Source organism: Diceros bicornis, unplaced genomic scaffold, assembly GCF_020826845.1.
Source record: "Diceros bicornis minor isolate mBicDic1 unplaced genomic scaffold, mDicBic1.mat.cur scaffold_161_ctg1, whole genome shotgun sequence".
NCBI classification, from domain to species: domain Eukaryota; kingdom Metazoa; phylum Chordata; class Mammalia; order Perissodactyla; family Rhinocerotidae; genus Diceros; species Diceros bicornis.
Window position 1 is genome coordinate 1 of NW_026691067.1, and position 21,969 is coordinate 21,969.

The 21,969-nt window shown below is 40.6% G+C and overlaps 1 long non-coding RNA gene across 3 annotated transcripts; it reads left to right on the plus strand.

Moving 5' to 3' along the window:
* The first annotated feature begins 1,312 nt into the window (after positions 1–1,312).
* On the plus strand, positions 1,313–21,593 carry LOC131402582 (uncharacterized). 3 transcript variants are annotated; one of them, XR_009218796.1, is made up of 4 exons: positions 1,325–1,359; positions 11,208–11,248; positions 20,860–20,978; positions 21,139–21,593. It is a non-coding gene; the product is annotated as an uncharacterized LOC131402582 (long non-coding RNA). The 3 variants fall into 3 exon arrangements; XR_009218794.1 differs by lacking the exon at positions 11,208–11,248 and having other exon boundaries at positions 1,313–1,359; XR_009218795.1 differs by lacking the exon at positions 11,208–11,248 and having other exon boundaries at positions 1,324–1,359; positions 20,857–20,978.
* Positions 21,594–21,969: the final 376 nt, after the last annotated feature.

The window sequence follows — 21,969 nt, forward strand, 5'->3', positions numbered from 1 at the left end:
GACCCTATTTTCCCATTAAAAGAATTTTGGTTAAATGATGGTTTCCATTCTAGATTATGCTAAGCAAAGAAATTTACTTAACCTATAATTTAGCTAACAGAGTAACTTTTGGGCTTTTTTTTTTCTCTGAAGGAAAACGGAAACTAATAATTAAGAGCTCACAAATGGAATGTGGGCTCAGCCCCTGTCCCTCAGGGGGCCAAGCTAGGCTCACCTTCTGTTGGACTCCTTGTCGTTGATTCAGTCTTTGCTTTAGCATTTTTCTCTCAGACATTATGTGATTTCTCTTTTGGCCTTTAGTTCTTGTTAACTTAGATTCGCAGTTTGGCTTCAGTTAGATGGGATTGAAGCTGGTACGTTGGTGGTGGTTGAGCGGGGCCCTCTGTGGTTAAACTTCCCAAGGACTCTTTTTGGGACTGAGATGGCTTCTCATTTAGCAGTTTTACCCCTAGCCCCTTGGTTTTGGCTGCTACCACCCCTGCTGCCCAGTTTCCCCTACCTCTTGCCCAGGCTGGGTGTGCAGGGTAAGCTCTGTCCTCTAGCTGACTGCCAGCACTCACCTGATCATCACAGGATAGCAGTCAGTGACAAATCACGGCGATGTTACAAAGTTGTAAAAAGAAATCCCCCCAAATTTGAAGTAATAGTGTTAGGGGGCCTGGTCTTCATTAAATGTGAGTGAGGGCAGGTCTACTTTTCAGAGACCTCTTCCTAACTCAGCTACTTGGCTCTGCCCAGGCTTGTCCAGTTGGGAACAGAGCAAGCCACCAGTCTTCAATCTAGGGTGGATTTGTGGAGGCATTGTGTCCAGACCTGGTGGGATCCCCATCGCTCAACTGTCACCGTCTCAGAGAAGTCTGGCCATATCATATTTTACATATTTATCTTGTTTATTGTCTCTCCTTCCCCCTAGAATGTCAGCTGCCTGAGGGCAGGGGCCTTGGTTGGTCTACACCGGATTAGTCTTCAGACCTAGAACCGTCATCATGGCACTCAAGAAATACTTGCTGAGTGATTGAACCTGCTTCCCAGCCTTTTCTTACTGCATTTCCCCATTTACTTTGAGAATCTTGTTTTTGCTTCATTTCAGTGTCCTTTTTGCTTTTTAGATTTCCGTGATGACTGCTAAGTATTTTTGTCTTGAGTTTCAAACGCAGCTGGCATTTTCTGCTTCTTCGAGAGGCCAGAGAAGCATTCTTACAAAGGTGTGATTTCAAAGGAGATCATGTTCTAAATCCAACTGCCTATTACTTATCAGTGTAATTATTCATAAAACATTTTCTTTCTGTATTATAGTGAAAAGAAGAGATTGGACCTGGAAAAAAAACTTTATGAACATAATCAATCTGACATATGCAGGTAAGAAAGGACAGTGGTAACAGTTTTTAAACCAATTTGCATGTGTTAGTCAATAAAAATTTAACCCTAATATATGTTACAAATACCATAGTTACAGTACTTTTACCATTCTCTTATTTCTAATGTGTAGCAGTTTCACCTAAACATTGCAATTTAGTATAATCACTGTCAAATGTAAGAATAAATTTGGTTAAAATTAGTATAAGATAAAAATTATCTTATTTTCATCATTCAGTATTTGTGTTATCTCAGGAATCTATTTTGCTTAAATGTCTTAAGAATAAGATGGATTATAGGCCGGCCCAGTGGCGTAGTGGTTGAGTTTCCGTGCTCCGCTGCGGCAGCCCGGGGTTTGCTGGTTCAGATCCTGGGTGCAGACCTACCTACGCATGGCTCGTTAAGCCGTGCTGAGGCAGCATCCCACACAGAAGAACTAGAAGGACCTGCAACTAGGATATACAGCTATGTACTGGGGCTTTGGGGGATAAAAATAAATTAATTAATTAAATAAATTTAAAGAAGAAAATTTGAAAAAAAAAGAAAGATGCCTTGTAGTCTTTCTTTCTTTTTGGCCACAATTTAAACACCTTGAGCCTGTGTATTGATTAAGGCGTAATTGCTGTAGCTGGCCCTTCAACAAACTGCTGTAGGCAGGGTTACATGGTGTCTCACTTATTCCTGGATATATGATAATGACAGTTAAAATTACTATGAGCAGTGGATAATATATGTTATCCTTTTTATGTTACTTAATCTAATATTAAGAGCAAAATGTTAATATTTTTAATTCTATTTTATAGAAACTGAACTTCATCCTTAAGCCAGATGTATGGTGTTACCTCCAATATTGTTCATATAAAAAATTTCTGGCTATTATAGCATTTAATCTGTGATTTATTTACATCATAATATGAGTGAGAAATGAAAACATCTCATCCAGAAGAGAGAGAAGCCAAGAAAATTTTAAAACCAAATCATCTATCTATTCCATTTATTTCCTCATCTTCAAGCTTATTCTTTGGTTTTAAGATTTAGTGTACTTCCAAAGGTACCAGTCAGGTAGCCATATGTCTCTAGTAGCTCTAGAAGAGACAAGAAGAGCCAGTGAGATGGTGGAAGAAGTAGCAGTGTTGTAGATGCCATGGCCTCAGAAGTGGGCCCCAGTCTGAAGGAGTCCAGGGCAGCTGCCATTTTTCTAGCCTCTGGCTGAAGGAGCAGAAGACAGGGTATAGACTTTTCCTGCACCCTATTCTTGGGTGGCTTCCTGGTGTAATGGTGGTGGGAGGGGTGAGGTGAGAGAAGAATGGGAACCTTTACCAAGCCATCATTTTGCTGAGTTTGTTCCCCTCGCTCAGCCTCTTGTTGCTTCTTGGAAGAGAGAAGGTATGATTTGCCAAAAATATGCTGTCTTTGACTGCCCGAAGGATAAAATCTAAACTGTCTAACATGGCTGTTTCAATCTGGTTCCCCACGGAAGGCAGAGTGTGAGAGGAGGGTTTGCGTGTAGGTGGTAATTTGTAGGAAGTAGTCACATAAAACTGAAGAGGAAGGCTGGGCAGAATGAAGTAGGAGCTGATCACTGCTGTGGGAACCTAGGGTTCCATCCCTCCAGGTTTTCAGAGGAGCCATGTAGTCTGCCCCTCTTCTCCCCACAAGTGTCCACTGAAGGCAAGGAAGAGGGGGCTGTTTACCTACTGGTTCCTGACCCCTGTTGGTCAGGGCTGTCCCAGGAGGTGTTGACTCCTCACATCCAGGCTTTCCGTGCTGCAGCCCTGGTAGCACCTGATGCACCTGAGGCAGGTGCTGCCAGGTTCACTGCATACAGCAGGTTGCTGCAGCTGTGGCTGGTAGAAGAAAAGGTGGGCCGGGAGGATGTGAGGAGGACATGAGAGGTGTCTGGTACAGGGGCTTCCCAGACCCTCCATTATCTGCCCCTGTTTAATTCTCATCATCACCACCCTTGTCAGCCTCCCCCTAAAATTCTTCATGGACCAAAATTCCAGTTTCTGAAGCATGACCAGATCTTTTGTAGCACAGTGTAAGCAGGTAGGCTCTGTCTTCAGGCGCCTCAGTTCAGTCCAAGTCCCACCACCTCTTCGCCCTATGACCTTGGGATGATTACTTCAACTTTCTGTGCATCCATTTCTTCATCTGTCAAATGGGGATAAGGATATTTATGAGAACTTAATGAATTAATACATATAGAACCTTAAAGCAGTGTCTGACCCAGAGAGTCAATAATTTATTATTCATCACTATTTTTGTCAATATCATCGTTATTCTTATTTATTACTTTTGAGCCTTCTAACATGCTAGTTCCCCTGCCTGAATGTTCTCCCCTCGTCTTTTTACTCTTGCTTTCCCCAATTTTGGGTTAACTCTTACCCATCCTTCAGGTCTTAGCTGAAAAGTAATTTCCACTGTGAAATCCTCCTTGAGTCCTTCTGCTAGGTTAGGGTGTCCAGTCTGTCAGGGTCCCTGACAGGTATTGTACTTACCTGATTGTTTTCCCTGTTGACCCTAGCTGAGTGGCTTTCATATTCATATTCAGAGCCCTGAATATATGAATGATTGCACGGATGCGTGGATGAGTTGCTTATGTGGTCAGCTTTGAAGGTTATTGTGGAGGCAAGAATGAAACTAGAATTTGGATGGAGAAGGCATGGTTACTATTGTACCTGTTCCAGGTGGACACTGGCCACCCCTGGCAGCTTTACCAAGTGCCTGCATGTGAAAGATAGTACATTTGGGTCTTCCTCCATTACTGTTGCTTGTGTCGAAAATGGCAGATATGGGCAGCAGTAAAACCAGTCTCAGGTTTTTTGTTCAGAAGGAAAAATGGGAACAGCCAACCAAGATTAAAGCACAGTATTAGCATGGTAAGGAAGTTTTTAAAAATTATTGGCCCAGGGGTAGCCTGTTGGTTAATTTTGGACGTCTCCAGTATCTTTGCAAATCTGTGTTTTGAGGGTGAACGTTTTTGTGGTATTTAACTTATTTTTGCTTGCTAAAAGAATGTTGAATAATTTATTGAGCCAAGAATAGAAATGCTACATACCAGGTACTCTTTTATGATTTAAATACTTGTAAAGGAGAAAGAGCTAGAATTAGCAGTGTTGGTTCTTTGAGAAGAATGGGCTGCACAACGTGAGCTATCCAGCATTACACTTTTGATGACAGTTTCTAAAGGTTTTTTCACAATTTGAGTAAAGTTACAGTCCATATATTATTATAAAATATTTGGGAGGTGACGTCAGCATCATGATGGAGCGAGCTCTCCCCTTAGACTCTCCCCACTAAGATACAACAAAAAGGACATTCATATACCAAAAGAGGACACTCACACAACACAAAAGACATCTGAGAGACCCACCCAGGTATACATCTGAACGTGGAGGTGCTGGACAACCCCCGGAGGAAGTGGAAGGAGGTAGGGAGAGCTCCTCTTGCTCCCCAATGGCAGTGACCTCGGGACCGCATGGCTTGCAGAGAGAGGGGGAGAGGCGACCCTCTGTGGGAAAACTGTGACTCTCCAAGTTCGCTCACAGCCCATGGGAAACCCCCACACAGAGGTGACTGAACTGTTGAGGGGTATCTTCATCAAGCTAGCACCCCAGGAGAGCAGATAGCAAAGGAAGAGCGAGAAGCCCCTGGGATTGGGCAGGCAAAAGAAAGCATCCCTCCCCCTGTCCAGTGCTCCAGCACAGCCAGTCGGCCAAAGTATCCATGGATCACTGTGGGCTCAGAATATACAGCTCTTGACCCCCACCCAATGGTGGCAGGTGGAAGCTGCAACCAGATACTATCATGCGGAGACACAAATCCACACCGTCAAACAGTGTGAAAAAATATATTAAATATCCAGACCAGAAGGAAAGTGACAAGCACCCAGAAGTCAATCCTGAAGGCACAGAAACCTATAATCTAAATGACAGAGCATTCAAAATAGCTATCATGGGGGCTGGCCCAGTGGAGTAGCGGTTAAGTTCACACGTTCTGTTTTGGCGGCCCAGGGTTCGCCAGTAGGTATCCTGGGTGCGGACCTACTCACTGCTCCTCAGGACGTGATGAGGCTGCATGCCACATAGAAGAACTAGAAGGACCGACAACTAGGATATATGACTGTGTACTGGGGCTTTGGCGATAAAAAAGAAAAAGAGGAAGATGGCAATGGATGTTAGCTCAGGGCCAATCTTCCTCAAAAGAAAAACAAAACACAAAATAGCTATCATAAAAAGGCTCTATGAGTTACAAGAAAATACAGATAGACAGTTCAATGAAATGAGGAACTTCTTCACAAAAGAGATTGAAACTATAAAGAAAGCCGGTCAGAAATGTTGGAGATGAAAAACACAATGGAGGAGATAAAGAAAAGTCTGTAATCTTTAAAGAACAGAGCTGAGAGTATGGAGGATAGAATTAGAAATCTAGAGGATAGGAGTGCAGAAATGCTCCAGATGGAGGAGAAGACAGAAGTAAGCCTAAAAAAAAGAGAGGAAATTCTGCAAGAAATATCTGACTCATTTAGGAAATGCAACATAAGGATTATAGCTATTCGAGAAGGAAAAGAGAGGGGAAAAAGGAGCAGAGAGCTTGTTCAAAGAAATAATAACTGAGAACAGTCCAAACCTGGGGAAGTTTGAAGTTTTTCCAAACCTCTCCAAGGCATGTAATAGTAAAGCTGGCAAAAGTCAATGACAAAGAAAAAATATTAAGGGCAGCAAGGCAGAAGAGAGTAAGGTACAAAGGAACTCCTATCAGGCTCTCAGCGGATTTCACAGCAGAAACTCTACAGGCTAGGAGAGAGTGGAATGATATATTCAAAATTCTGAAAGACAAAAACTTTCAGCCAAGAATATCCAGCAAAAATATCCTTCAGATATGATGGAGAAATAAAAACTTTCCCAGATAAACAAAAGCTAAGAGAGTTCATTGCCACAAGACCCCCACTACAAGAAATGCTCAAGAAGGCCCTCATACCTGGAAAAAAAAAAAGGGGGGGGGTACAAATCCGTGAGCAAGGAGAAAAATAGGTAAACAAAATCAGAAAAATTGAAGCTCTCTATCAGAACAGGTTAGCAAATACTTAATTATAACAGCAAAGATAAAGGGAAGGAAAACACCAAAAATAAATATAATCTTGTCATTTTAACCACAAACCATAACACAAGATGGAATAAGTTGGGACAATAATAACTTAGAAGGGGAAGAGGAAACGGATGGAATTGACTTAGTCTAAGGAAATAAGAGACTATCAGAAAACGGACTATCTCATCTATGTGATTTTTTATACAAACCTCATAGTAACTACTAAGCAAATAATCAGAACACAGACATGTATGATAAATAAAGAGAAAACTAAGAAAACCATCATAGAGAACTACCAAACTGAATTGGTAGTCCAAAACACACAGGACGAGAAACAAAGGAAGTGCAGAAGAACCAGAAAATAGGTGATAAACTAGTAGCATTAAGCCCTGATATATCAATAATAACTCTAAATGTAAATAGATTGAATTCTCCAATCAAAAGAGACAGAGTGGCGGGATGGATTAAAAAACAAGACCCCACAATATGCTGCCTCCAGGAAACACATCTCAGCTCTAAAGACAAACACAGGCTCCGAGTGAAGGGATGGAAGATGATACTCGAAGCTAATGGCACATAAAAGAAAGCAGCTGTTGCCATACTTCAGACAAAGTAGACTTCAAGATAAAACAGGTAATGAGAGACAAAGAGGGGCAATATATAATGATAAAAGAGTCACTCCACCAAGAAGGCATGTCACTTATAAATATATATTCACCCAACAGAGAAACACCAAAGTACATACAGCAACTATTAACAAACCTCAAAGGGATATTAACAACAACACAATAATAGTAGGGGACCTTAACACCCCACTTACATCGATGGATAGGTCATCCAGACAGAAAGTCAATAGGAAATAGTGGACTTAAATGAAAAACTAGACCAGATGGACTTAATAGATATATAGACAGCACTCCATCCAAACACAGCAGAATACACAGTCTTCTCAAGTGCTCATGGGACATTCTCGAGAATAGACCATATGTTGGGAAACAAGGCAAGCCTCCATAAATTTCAGAAGATTGTAATCATAATAAGCCAAATTTTATTCTTTTTGTTGCGATTGTAAATGAGATTGTATTCCTGAGTTCTCTTTCTGTCAGTTCGTTATTAGAGTATAGAAATGCAACTGATTTTTGTAAGCTGATTTTGTACCTTGCAACTTTGCTGTCGTTGTTGATTATTTCTAATAGTTTTCTGATGGATTCTTTAGTAGGGTTTTCTATATATAAAATCATGTCATCTGCAAACAGCGAGAGTTTCACTTCTTCATTGCCTATTTGAATTCCTTTTATTCCTTTTTCTTGCCTAATTTCTCTGGCCAGAACCTCCAGTACTGTGTTGAATAAGAGTGGTGAGAGTGGGCACCCTTGTCTTGTCCCTGTTCTCAGAAGGGTGGCTTTCAGTTTTTCCCCATTGAGTATGATGTTGGCTGTGGGTTTGTCATATATGGCCTTTATTATATTGAGATACTTTCCTTCTATACCCATTTTGCTGAGACTTTTTATCATAAAGGGATGTTGGATATTGTCAAAAGCCTTTTCTGCATCTATTGAGATGATCATATGGTTTTTATTCCTCGTTTTGTTAATGTGGTGTATCACGTTGATTGATTTGCGGATGTTGAACCATCCCTGTGTCCCTGATATAAATCTCACTCGATCATGGTGTGTGATCTTTTTAAGGTATTGCTGGATTTGGTTTGCCAATGTTTTGTTGAGGATTTTTGCATCTATGTTCCTCAATGATATTGGCCTGTAATTTTCCTTCTTTGTATTGTCCTTGCCTGGCTTTGGTATCAGAGTGATGTTGGCCTCATAGAATGAGTTAGGAAGTGTTCCATCTTCCTCTATTTTGGAATAGTTTGAGAAGGATAGGTTTTAAATCTTATTTGAATGTTTGGTAAAATTCTCCAGAGAAGCCATCTGGTCCTGGACTTTTATTTTTTGGGAGGTTTTTGATTACTGTTTCAATCTCTTTACATGTGATTTGTCTGTTCAGATTCTCTATTTCTTCTTGATTCAGTTTTGGAAGGTTGTATGAATCTAAGAATTTATCCATTTCTTCTAGATGTCCAATTTGTTGGCATATGGTTTTTCATAGTATTCTCTTATAATCCTTTGTATTTCTGTGGTGTCCATTGTAATTTCTCCTCTTTCATTTCTAATTTTATTTATTTGAGCCTTGTCTCCTTTTTCCTTAGTAAGTCTGGCTAAAGGTTTGTCAATTTTGTTTATCATCTCAAAGAACCAGCTCTTTGTTTCATTGATCTTTTCTACTGTTTTTTAATGGTGACAAAGGGGCCATACTAATGTAAGGTGCTAATCACAGGGAAAATTTGGTGTGTGAAGTATATGGGAACTCTGTATTATCATCACAATTTTCTGTAAATCTAAAACTATTCTAACATTAAAATTTTATTTAACAATTTTTTAAAAATAAAGGCAGGGCTCCCTGATATCAATAAGCCTCGTGAAAATGCATTCATTAATAATCAGAGGAAGCACCCCCCACATGCTTGTACACACACACACACACAAACAAACTCGGGCACAGGGAGGGAGCCCCGGATCTGACTCTGACATCTCAATGAACAGATTCCAAAAAGCAATTACACTGCCAAGTATTATGCTAAAACAATTATTGAAATTGCTAGTCAAAAACAGTTAATGGATTAATTAAGACAGATTGACCTAAAAGCTGATTTAAAATTAACCTGACGCGTGCATGCTATCTAGATAGTGACTCTCTCCTATGAGCTAGCCTCTCATTAAAATCAAATTCCACTGGGAGAAATTACACACTTGCACCGTGATTGGGAAGAACAGGCCGCGTTCACTCAACCATTGATGGAACTGGAGGGTCATCAGACGAGGTAAATGGAAATGAGTGTCCTGTCCTTCCAGGTGCGCTGCGATCTGTCTCAGTAACAAGCCACCTCCCTCCCATTTTTCCCTTTGAAAATGATGGAAACTCATTAAAATTGCGTCAGCTCAGGACCCCAAACCACTAGGTGCCTGAGTGGGCACATCTGAAGCTTCCAAAGGGAAAGATCGGAAGGGAGGGGCCGTGGGCTGGGGTCCCGTGGACGCACTGCGGGCAGGGAAGGGAGCTGAGCAGCTCTGAAAATGAGGCCCCTCAAGCACTTGAGGAAACTCGATGGCTTCCACCCCTCGTTTCTCTAAAGGTGAGAAAACCCATGCTTGTTGGAGACCAAACTCCAGGCAGGTGGCAGAGGCAGGAGCTCTTTTCAGCGTAATGCTTTTCCCCACCCAGCACCTTCTCCTTTCCACTGCCGTATCCAGATGGAAAGAACTCATGGTGAGGTTTGTGGGTTTACAGGCCTGGATCACACCTTGCTCCTGAGTTTAGCCCAGGGGTGTCCCAGTCTGAGTGAGCAGTTTTCGCTTGTCCCCATATCCCTAGCCGGCTGCCTGCCACTGGCTAACCTAGGATCCTGTGGTGTGTGCGCCCATGTTGGGGGATGCACCTGAGAAGGCCTGCCCTGCTGGAGGAGGGTCATGGGCACCCCTCCCTCCAAGGACCCTGGCTCCTGGCAAGAAGGTCTCAGCTGATGTCTGGAACACAGGGGTGTAGGCTCCTTGTTCCTTGTAAACCCCTGGAGTTACCTTGATAACATTTTTTTAAATGGATCCCCTGCTCAGCATTTTTATGAGATAAAGAATTTCCCCCATTAAAATTATTCAAGTTTAGTAATAATATATTATTGGGACAAGCAGGAAAACACAGGATGCTCCAAAATGATCCATTACTTGGAGGATTTTAAAATTCTAATGAGAGAAACCACTCTCTCTCATTGTTCATCCTCTTGGCCATCAGCAGGATTAGTCTGGGAGAAGGACAAGGCAGGAATTGGGTACATTCCTTATTTATCTCTCTGATTTCTCCAGAGTTTTTCTTTTCTTCAAAGAGAAATCTCTGGGCTCTGCAGGGCTTGTCAGTGGTGATGTCAGGCAACTCTGAGACTGTGCAGAGCAGGAGGATGAGAACAGGAGAGGGAGAAGAGGAAGAGCTGGGACCATCACTTCCCATCACAGGCTGAGGCTGAGTTAATCTCCACCTAGGTCAGGATCCCAGGAATCGGATGTCATCGGCCTTGTCACACCGTGGGGGTTGGGAACAGAGAACAGCCAAGTCGCCACGGCCACTTTCAGAGAAATAAAGTGGGAGGGCACCACTGGGAGCCAGTTTGAAAATGGTCACTAATGTGAAATAATAAGACACACTTTTCAGAAAAGTGAAGACAATTCTTTTGGTTCTCAGACTCGCAAACACCGTGTGTTCTTTAGGAGCAGACTGAAGCCGTTGACCTCTAGGGTGATTGTGAAAGGAATTTGGGCTCCGTCACTGTTTCTGAATAAGTCAGAACAGTCCATCACTCACTCCTTGGCAATGCGGAGGATGACCATTGTCCAGGTGCTGTGGGGTTGAGACCTCTATCACTCAGGGCATCCTGCCAGGCAGAGGGGGCTGGCCTGGTGGCCACTAGACTTTTATCAGATGTGGGATTTGCAAATATTTTCTGCCATTTTGGATTGTGGATTATCTTTTTTCCTTCTTAATATTCTCCTTTTATGCACAAAAGTTTTTCATTTTGAAGTCCAATTTGTCTAATTTTTCTTTTGTTACTTGTGCTTTTGGTGTTATATTTAAGAAATCATTGCCAAATTCAAGTCACAAAGATTTACTCCTATGTTTTCTTCTATGAGTTTTATAATTTTGGCTCTTATATGTAGGCCTTGGATCCATTTTGAACTCATTTTGTGGATGGTGTGAGGTGAGGGTCCAGCTTCACGCTTTTGCATGTGGGTGTCCAGTTGTTCCAGCACCTGTACTAACTGTTTGTGGGTTTCTTCGGATTTTTCCTCATGTATGATTCTATCTGCATAAAGAGGCATAAAGAGGCAACTCTACTGCATTTCCAATTGTTGTGATTTTTATTTTTATTTTATTTCAAACTGTCTGTGCCTTTATATTTAAAGTGCAATTTTTGTAGATAGTATACATTTGGGTCTTATTTTTATATCCCTCCCGAGAATCTCAGCCTTTAACTGAACTCTTCGGTCCACTAATGTGTAAAATGATGAGCAAACAAGATGGTGGGATAGGAGTTTCAAGCACAGGTTGTTCAGCAACAGCCTTGAACAAAAAGAACAAAGTTAGAGGCATCACACTTCCTGACTTCAAAATATACTACAAAGCTATGGGGGCCAGCCCAGTAGCATAGTGGTTAAGTTCGCCTGCTCCACTTCGGAGGCCCAGGGTTCACAGGTTCAGATCCTGGGCGCGGACCTACACACTGCTCATCAAGCCATGCTGTGGTGGTGCCCCACATACCCAAAATAGAGGAATATGGGAACAGATGTTAGCTCAGGGCTAATCTTCCTCACCAAAATATATATATGTATACTACAAAGCCATAGTAATCAAAACAGCATGGCACCGGCATTAAAACAGACACACAGACCGATGGAATAGAAGAGAGAGCCCAGAAATAACTCCATGCATTTATGGTAAATTGATCTTTGACAAAGTTGTCAAGAATACACAATGGGGAAAGGATAGTCTCTTCAACAAATAGTGTTGGGAAAACTGGTTTTCCACACATGGAAGAACTGAACCCTTACCTCACTCCATATGTAAAAATTAACTCAAAATGGATTAAAGACTTAAATTTAAGACCTGAGACCATAAAACTATTAGAAGAAAATATAGGAGAAAAACTTGAGATTGGTCTGGGCAATGCTTTTTTTGGACATGACCCCAAAAGCAGAGGCAACAAAAGTAAAAGTAGACTAATGGGATTCATTCAAACTAAAAAGCTTCTGCACAGCAAAGGAAATCATCAACAGAGTGAAAAGACAACTTACAGAATGGGAGAAAATATTTGCAAACTGTAATCTGATGAGGGGTTAATATCTAAAATATATAAAGAACTCATACAACTCAATAGCGAGAAACAAGTAACTCAGCTGAAAAATGAGCAAAGGATATGAATAAACATTTCTCAAAAGAAGACATATGAATGGCCAACAGATACATGAAAAGGTGCTCAACATCACTAGTCATCAGGGAAATGCAAATCAAAACCACAATCAGATATCACCTCACACCTGTTAGAATGGCCATCATCAAAAAAACAAAAAATAACATGTCTTGTTGAGGATGTGGAGAAAAGGGAACCCTTGTGCACCATTGGTGGAAATGTAAATTGGTGTGGCCACTGTGGAAACCAGTATGCAGGTTCCTCAAAAAATTAGCAATAGTATCAATAGAACACCTTGGTATGATTGATAGAACCAATCATTGTACATAAAACAGATCTGCACATATATGATAAATAAAAGAACGTAAGGGAAAAAATTAACAGTAGAACTACCACGTGATCCAACAGTCCCACTCCTGGGATATATCCAAAGGAAATGCAATCAGTATTTCAAAGAGATATCTGCACCCCCATGTTCACTGCAGCATTAATCACAGTAGTCGAGATATGGAAACAACCCAAGTGTCCGTTGACAGATGAATCGATAAAGAAGATGTGGTACATATACACAACAGAATATTATTCAATCATGAGAAAGAAGGAAATCCTGCCATTTGTGACAACAGGGACGAGCCTGGAGGACATTAAGCTAAACGAAACAAGCCAGACAGAGAAAGACAAATATGGTATAATCTCACTTATACGTGGAATCTAAAAAAACAAAAAAACACATGGAACTCATAGAAGCAGAGATTAGAACGGTTACCAGGGGCTGGGGTTGAGGGGGGGAGATGGTGGTCAGGGGTACAAAGGTGCAGTGACGCGGGTTGAGTAAGTCCAGAGATCTAACGTACAGCACGATGACCACAGTTAATACTACTGTGCTGAATACTTGAGATCCGCTAAAAGAGTAGCTGGGTGCTCTCATCACAAAAAAATGGTAACTGTGTGAGGAGATGAGGTGTCAATTAGCTTGACTGCAGTAGTTATTTCACTACGTATATGTACATCAAATCAGCATTGGATACTTTAAAATATATAATTTTTATTAAAAATATATAAAATTAAAAATAAATAGCTATTGACATAGTTTTGGGTCTGTAACTTTATTTCTTTTTTCTATTCGTTTCCTCCAGTTTTTTCCCCTTTATTTGTCTTTTTAAAACTTTCCTACTGGTTTTTTCAAAGGAAGTAGTGGAGACATGATTCACATGCCATAAAAGTCAAGTTTTTTTATTTTACAGTACTGTTTGTTATGAACACATACATTCATAAACCACCACAGAAATCAAGACAGAAAACAGCTCTGCTGCTCCCAAAATTCCCTGTCTGCCCCTTGTGGCAGCCCCTCCTCCCCACTAGCCAACACTGATCTGCTCCCTATCAGTAGTTCTGCTTCTTCCTGAATCTCACAGGGATGGGATCACACACTATGTAACAACTTTTTGAGCTTTACCTTCTTTACTTAGCAGATTGTATTTGATATTCATCCATTTCGTCTCACATATAAAATGCTTATTCCTTTTCATTACTGAATAATATTTCATTGGATGGATGTGCCACTTATTTACTAGCTGAAGAACATTTATATCTACAGTTTGTCTGTTTGGGTTGTTTCCAGTTTTTGGAAATTGTGAATAAGTCTGCTATAAACATCAACATACAGATTTTTGTGTGAACGTAACATTTTGATTCTCTTTGACATATATCCAAGAATAAGATTACTGGATCAGAAAGATTACATGGTCAACATTTCTTTAACTTTACAAGCAACTCTCAAAATGTTTTCCAATATGGCTGAAACATTCTACTTTCCCAGCAGGAGTGTACGAGCATTCTGGTTGCTCTGCATTCTTGCCAGTACTTGATATTGTTGCTAATTTTTTAAGCCATTCTGAAAGGTGCACACATGTATCTCATTGTGGTTTTAATTTGAATTTCTCTGATGACTGATGATGTTGAGCATTTTTTCCTGTACTTTCATTCCATTTGTGTATCATTTTTGCTGAAGTGCCTCTTCAAATCTTTTGCCAATTTTTTACGAGGTTGTTTGTTTTGTTATTCAGATTGAAGAGTTCTTCATATACAGCGAATAAAAAGCCTTCACAGATGTGTGTTGCAGAAATGGTTTCTCCCAGTTTTTGACTTGTTTTCCTTCTCTCAACAGTGTCTTTTGAAGAGAAGAAGTTCTTAGTTTTGATAAAGTTTAACTAAACAAAATTTGTTATGGGTGTGCTTTTGGTTTCATACCTGAGAAATCTTTGCCTAATCCAAGGTCATGAATATTTTCTCCTAGAAGATTTATAGTTTTAGATTTTACACTTACTGCTATGATTCACTTTGAGTTAATTTTTGTATGTGGTGTGAGACATGGGTCCAAGGATTTTGGGGTTTTGTTTTGTTTTGAGTTATATATTATGGTGGATATTTTTGCATATGAATATTCAATTTTTCCAGTGCCTCTTTTTGAAAATACCATTCTTTCTCCATTAAGTTATTTTAGCAACTTTGTCAAATATCAATTGCTCATACATGTGTGGTTCTGTTTCTGGATTCTCTCTTCTGTTCCACTGATCTGTGTGTTTATTCGTTCACCAGCACACTATTGATTATCGTAATGTTATAATATGCCTGGAAAGCAGGTAGTTTAAGGCCTCCAACTGTGTTCTTCTTTTTCAAAATTGTTTTGGCTATTCTAATTACTTTGCCTACTCAAATAAATTGTAGAATCAACTTCATAGTTTCTACCAAAAATATGCTGGAATTGTAATTGGTATAGATCAACTTAAGGAAAATTAATATTTAAAATACTGAGTCTTCCAATCCACGAACACTGTATATTTCTGCTGGGGTCTGAATGCTTATGTCCTCCCAAAATTCACATGTTGAAATCCTAACCCCCAAGGTTGAGAGTGTTAGAAGGTGGGGCCTCTGGGAGGTGCTTGTGTCATGTGGGTCGAGCCCTCATGAACAAGATTAGTGCCTTTATAACAAAAGAGGCTCCAGAGAGAGCCCTTGTCCCCTCCACCGTGTGAGGACACAGCAAGAAGGCACCAGCTATGAACCAGGAAGCGGGCTGTCAGCAGAATGTGACCGTGCTGGCGCCTTGATCTTGGACTCTCAGCCTCGAGAACTGTGGGAAATAAATGTCTGTTGTTTATAAGCTATCCAGTCTGTGGGTTTTTTACAGCAGCCCGAATAGACTAAGACCATTTCCCTGCTTATTGAAGTTTTCTTTCACTTCTTCCATCAGTGTTTTGTAGTTTTCAGCATAGAGATTCTACAGGCATATTATAGGATTTATTCCTAAATATGTTATGATTTTTGTTGCTATTGTAAGTTGCACTTTAAAAATGTCAGTTTCTGGGGGCCGGCCTGGTGGCGCAGTTGTTAAGTTCTCATACTTCACTTCCACGGCCCTGGGTTCTCGGGTTCAGATCCTGGGCATGGATCTACACACTGCTCATCAAGCCATGCTGTGGCAGCATCCCATACAAAGTAGAAGAAGATTGGCACAGGTGTGAGCTCAGGGACCATCTTCCTCAAGCAAAAGAAAAAACATGTCAATTTCCAATCATTTATTGCCACTGTATAGAAATGCAAATGATTTTCGTATGTTGACTTTGTATCCTATGACCTTGTTACACTCATTTATGAATTCCAGTAGCCTTTTTTTTTTGTTATATTCTTAAGGATTTTTTATGTAGACAGTCATGTCATCTGTGAAAAAAGACAGTTTTACTCCTTCCTTTCCAATCTGTATGCCTTTTATTTGATTTTCTTGCTATTTCACACCAACTAAGAATCCAGTGTGGTGTTGACTGGGGACAATGAGAGCGGATGTCTCCGCCTTGATCCTGACTTACAGGGGAAGCCTTTAGTCTCACTGTCTGTGATGACTGCAGGTTCTCAGGGACGCCTTGTATCAAGTTAGAGAAGTTCCCTCTACTTCTACTTTCCTGGACTTTTATAAATGGATGTAGAATTTCTTCAAATGCATTTTCTGCATGTCACATGATTTTCTTCTTTACTCTGGTGATGTGGTGGATTACACTGTTTTATTTTTTGTCCTATTGGCTATTTTTTTTTCAGTCATTTCTCCAGGGTTCACAATCTCCATCTCTAACTTTTCCTGTTCCACTTACAATTAACATTTTAGTACTTCAGGTAAAATATGGAAATAGTGCAGCCATATTGGGCCACCCCGCCCATCCTTTATGCTGTAGTAACTGTATGTACTGCATCTACATATCTTATGAACCTCAGAAGAAAATATTATCATTTTTTAAAGACTTTATTTTTTTAGAGCAGTTTTTGTTTCACAACAAAATTGAGTGTTTGGTACATATATGCCCTGCTCCCATATGCACAGCCCCCCCACTATCAGCTTTGCCCATCGGATGGTGTAATTGTTACAGATGACGAACCTGCACTGACATGTCATCATCACCCAAAGTCCACAGTTTACACCGGGTTCATTCTCGCTGTTGTGCATTCTGTGGGTTTGGACAGATGTCTGATGACATGTATCCACCATTACTGTGTCATACAGAATAGTTTCACTGCCCTAAAATCCCTCTATGCTCACCTATTCGTCCTTCTACCCTACCCATAATATTACAGTTTTTACTGTAAGTTGTGTGTATTATACAAAAGTTAGAAGGAGAAAGCAGAAAAAATGAGTAGCCTTTGACATTTACCTAGATATTTACCATTTCTGAAGCTACTTATTCCATTCTGAGGATCTGAGATTCCTTTTCTGGTATAATTTCCCTTCTCCTAAAGAATTTCCTTTAGCATCTTCTATTGTAGAGATTTGCTGGTAATAATTTCTCTTAGTTTCTCTAAATCTGGAAATGCTGTCTTTCAACAGTGATTTTCGAAGGATATTTTTGCTGGATATACGATTCTGCATTGACAGGTCTTTTTTTCTCTCTCTCTCAACACTTTAAATCTCTTTTCTCATTCTCTTCTGGTCCCCATAGTTTCTGATGAGAAGTCAGCTATTAATCAAATCATTATTCCCCTCTGTGTGAACTGTCATTTTTCTCTGTTGCTTCCAACATTTGCTTTTCGGCCTTGGTATCCAGCTGCTTGATCTGATGTGTCTCTATGTGGGACTGTCTTCATTCTGCTTGGTGTTAGTTGAGCATCATATTTGCAAATGTCTATCTTCCATCACTTGGATAATTCCAGCCACTATTTCTTCAAGTATTTTTGTCTGCACGTTCTGTCTCTCCATTCCTTCTTTGAAGCCGACCACATGTATATTAAAGTTTGATCTTACCTAAGAGTGACTGAGGCTCTGTTATTTTTCCACCCTTTTTTCTTTCTATTTTCCATGTTAATTTCTATTGCTCTACTTAAATTCCATGTAAAGAATTTGTTATTTCTAATATTGTATTTTTCAATTCTAAAATTTTCTTTTTTAAATTTTTCTGCTGAGATTTCCTACTCTTTCATTTGCTACAAGCATGTTTGTTTACCTTCACGGAGGATAGTTATGACAATCACTTTAAAATCTTTGTTTAATACTTATGCTTTCAGCCAAGATGAAATAACAGGGAACTAATTTACCCTTCTTCCCACAACAACTGAAAATTTTGGGGAACATATATGAAACAGTAGTTTTCACACAGTGGGTCTCAGGCAGCAGAGTTCAGTGACCCCTGAGAGACCTGGAACTGACAAGGTGGGCCCTGTGATGGCCCTGCTGCCTGGAGAGAGAATTCCAGGCTCCATCACAGGGAAGGAGAACCCAGGTGGACCCCTGAGCTCTCCCTGAGTTGAAGAGATGGCACTGGGTGTCCTGGGAGGCTGAGGTGACTAGAGCACATACGGAAGACCACCCAAGAAGTGAGAACTGCAGCAAGAGAGAACTTCACAGATTCTCCGTGGGCCCACTGCATCTTCCACTGAGTAATGACCAGTGCACCCATGTGAGGAAACTACCCAACACTACAGAATCAAACACCAAAAAATTAGAGGAAATAATTCTTGGAGCTCACACAGACAGGAATGGTTTGGGTTCAGCCAGTCCACACATGGCTTAGGAAAGCCCCATAACTCGCAGGAGATTGTGTCCAGTATTCAGAGTGGCCTCAGTGGTGGAACACAGTCAGCCCTGGACTAAATGTGACTCAGATCCCACCTGACAAAGCTTAGAATCAGCCTGAATGTTTCCAATTGTTTCAAAGTAACACAACTCTGCCCCAGGAAACAGCTCAAGAATATTTTTAGGAGTACAAACTATCCAGGTTCCAACAAGGAAGAATACACAATGTCTACCAGCCAACCAGAAATTACCTGGTATGCAAAAAAGCAGAAAAACACATCGTGTAATGAGGAGACAAATCACTCAATTGATACTGACCACAAACAGCACAGATGACGTAATTCATAGACAAAGATGGGATGTTATTACTGTCGTCATATTCCACATGTTCAAGAAGTTAGAGACAAGACTGACAATGTAGGGGGTCGGGGGTGGGTGAAATAGGTGAGGGGATAAGAGGTACAAACTTCCAGTCATAAAATGAATAAGTCGTGGGGATGGGATTACATCATGGGGAACAAAGTCAACAATATTGTCATAACTTTGTATGGTGACAGATGGAACTAGATTTATCATGGTGATCACTTTATAATGTATATAAATGTCAAATCACTATGTGGTGCACCTGAAACTATCATAATATTGTATGTCAATACTTCAGTAAAAAAAAGAAAAGGCTGATGATGTTAAGTAGAAATATGGAAGATAGGAAAAAGACCCAAAAACTTTTAGAGATGAAATGTCTGTAATTAAACACCTGTAATGAAAACTTACTAGATGAGATTAAGAGCAAATCTGTCAAAAGATTAATGAACTTGAAGACATACCATAGAAACCATTCAAAATAAAATACAGAGAGAAAATAGACCAAAGAAAATGAACAGAAAGTAAACTGCAGGACAACTTCAAATGGCCTCAAATATATGTAATCAGAGTCCCAGAAAGAGAAAGAGAAGAAAACAGAAAAAACAATTTGAGGAAATAATGACTGAAAATTTTCCATATTTTATTAAAAAAAAAAAAACTATAAACCCACATCTCCAAGATACTTAATGAACCCCAAGTCTAAGAAGTATGAACAAGGCACATCATAATTAAATTGCTTAAATAGGGTGATAACAAGATAATCATGAAATCAGACAGGAGAGAAAAAGACCTGCTGAGTGCAGAGGAACAAAGGTTAGAATGAAGACAGATCTCTTACTGGATCTCAGGCCAGAGCAGAGTGAAGCAAGGTCTTCAGAGTATTGAGAAAAAAAGCTGCTAATATATGATTCTATGCCTGGCAGCAAAGGGTACAAATAAGATAAAATATCAACTTTCTCAGACACACAAGAGCTGAGATAATTCACGGTCACCAGCGGATCAGCGCTGAGAGATGCTGAAGGAAAATGACACAATATGGAAACCTTATGTGAAGAAAGGGATAGAGAGCACTTTCTGTGGGGTATGTAACATGTCGAATAAAACGTGTGACAACATGGACACGGAGGCTGCAGTGGGGGTGGGAGAGTACTGTTGTGAGGTTGTTCAGGCGTCATGAAGTGGTCTGATATTATTTGAAGATAAACTGTGAAAAGTTAAAGATGTGTACTGTAAACCCTAAGGCATGCACACACACGCACACACACAGCAAAGACTCATCCAGAATAAGCCAAAAAAGACGATTAAATGGAATCATAAAAAATACTTAAATTATCCAAAAAAAAGCAGTCTAAGAGGAAAAAGCAAACAAAAAACAGATTGGTCAACTAAGAAACAAATCGCAGGATAGATTCAAATCTAACTATTATCAGCAGTAACATTAGATGACAGTGGTCTAAAAACCCCATTTAAAAGGCATAATTTGTCAGATTGAATAGGAAAGCAAACTCAACTACATGCTGCCTACCCCAAACCCACTTTAAATATAAAAACACAAATAAATTAAAAATAAAGAGATTGGAAAAACATGCCATGCTAACACTAGTTGAAAGAAAGCTGGAGAAGCTATACTAATAGTAGATAAAGCAGATTTCAGGCACAGTGAATATGACCGGGAATAAAGGAGGTCGTTGTGAAATACAAAAGGGTCCGTTATCAAGAAGACATAATACAGACTGTTTATGCACCTAATAACCGAGCTTTATGGCACATGAAGAAAAATCCTTATCTGCCAGTTCCAACACCTGGGTCGTCTTGGGATTTATCTCAGTTGATCCTCTTTTCTCTTAATAATGTGTCCCATTTACTTGATTTTTGGATGTTGGGTGATTTTGCACTGTGTCCTGGACATTATGAATGTGGTGTGGTGGAAATTCTGGATTCTGTTATTTTCCACCAATGACTGTGTCTCTTGGTTCAGCAGGTAGTGATCTCAGCTGGTCTTGAACCGCAAACTGGCTCCTGGCTGCAGCTGCAGCCTCAGTTCAGATCTTCTGTTGTTAGCGAGTGGCTTGCGCATGCGTGGTTCAGTCCATCAGAAAGGTGAGGGCAGAGTCTGAAGTTTCCCCTGCACATTTCTTCCCCTCCTGCAATCCCCCTCCCTCTTCAGTGACCATGTCCCGGACGAGGTGCCTGGAGAAACTCAAAGGTGGGTTTGGAAGCAATTAACTGTTATTCCAAGCTGTTTCTTTTCCTTTTGTAGGTTAAGGAGATGTAACCACCAGCCATCCTGAAACTGACCAAATGAGGCACTCAAGGGAGATGTAACCACCAGCCATCCTGAAACTGACCAAATGAGGCACTCAAGGGAGATGTAACCACCAGCCATCCTGAAACTGACCAAATGAGGCACTCAAGGGAGATGTAACCACCAGCCATCCTGAAACTGACCAAGCCTCACCACAAGAGCTATGCCCATGACCTTTGCTTTATTTTTAATGCAAAGATCTCTCCAGGAGGAGCTTAGGCCTCATTATGTGGAAGCATGTTCTCCAGCTGAGCCTGTGCAAGTGAATACCCCCACCTCTCCCTTTTGAATATTATTCCCCAACTGAAATAAAAGTTCCTGCTTCCCTTAGTTCTGGGACGCCATGACTTTGGAAATGATTCCTCACGGCCTCCTATTTGCTGCAAATACAGTTTACTTTGTGAGACAACTTCCACTGGTATAGTCTTATTTAACTCACCAGGAGGCGGGCCCACTTGGTTCGGTAACAAGCCCACTTGGTTTGGTAACAACCACAGTCCCCCAGTTTCATTTTTCTTGTTCTTGGGCTGTGAAGACTGTGGTTTTCCCAGAGCCACTGCCTCCCATGCCCTGCTCTGACTGCACATGGCCCCAGAGTGGAAGCCACAGGAATTCACTTCAAACTACTCCCCCGGAATCTGTCTGCTGCTGTTCACTCCCCAGTGCCGTCAAGCGGCTCCTGGTTGCGTTATGTACAGATTTTCTAGTTCTCTGTGGGTGAGGCAGTGTGGCGTGATCTTACAAAATCATTACAGGAAGCAGAACCAGTAATTACCCGTCCACTTT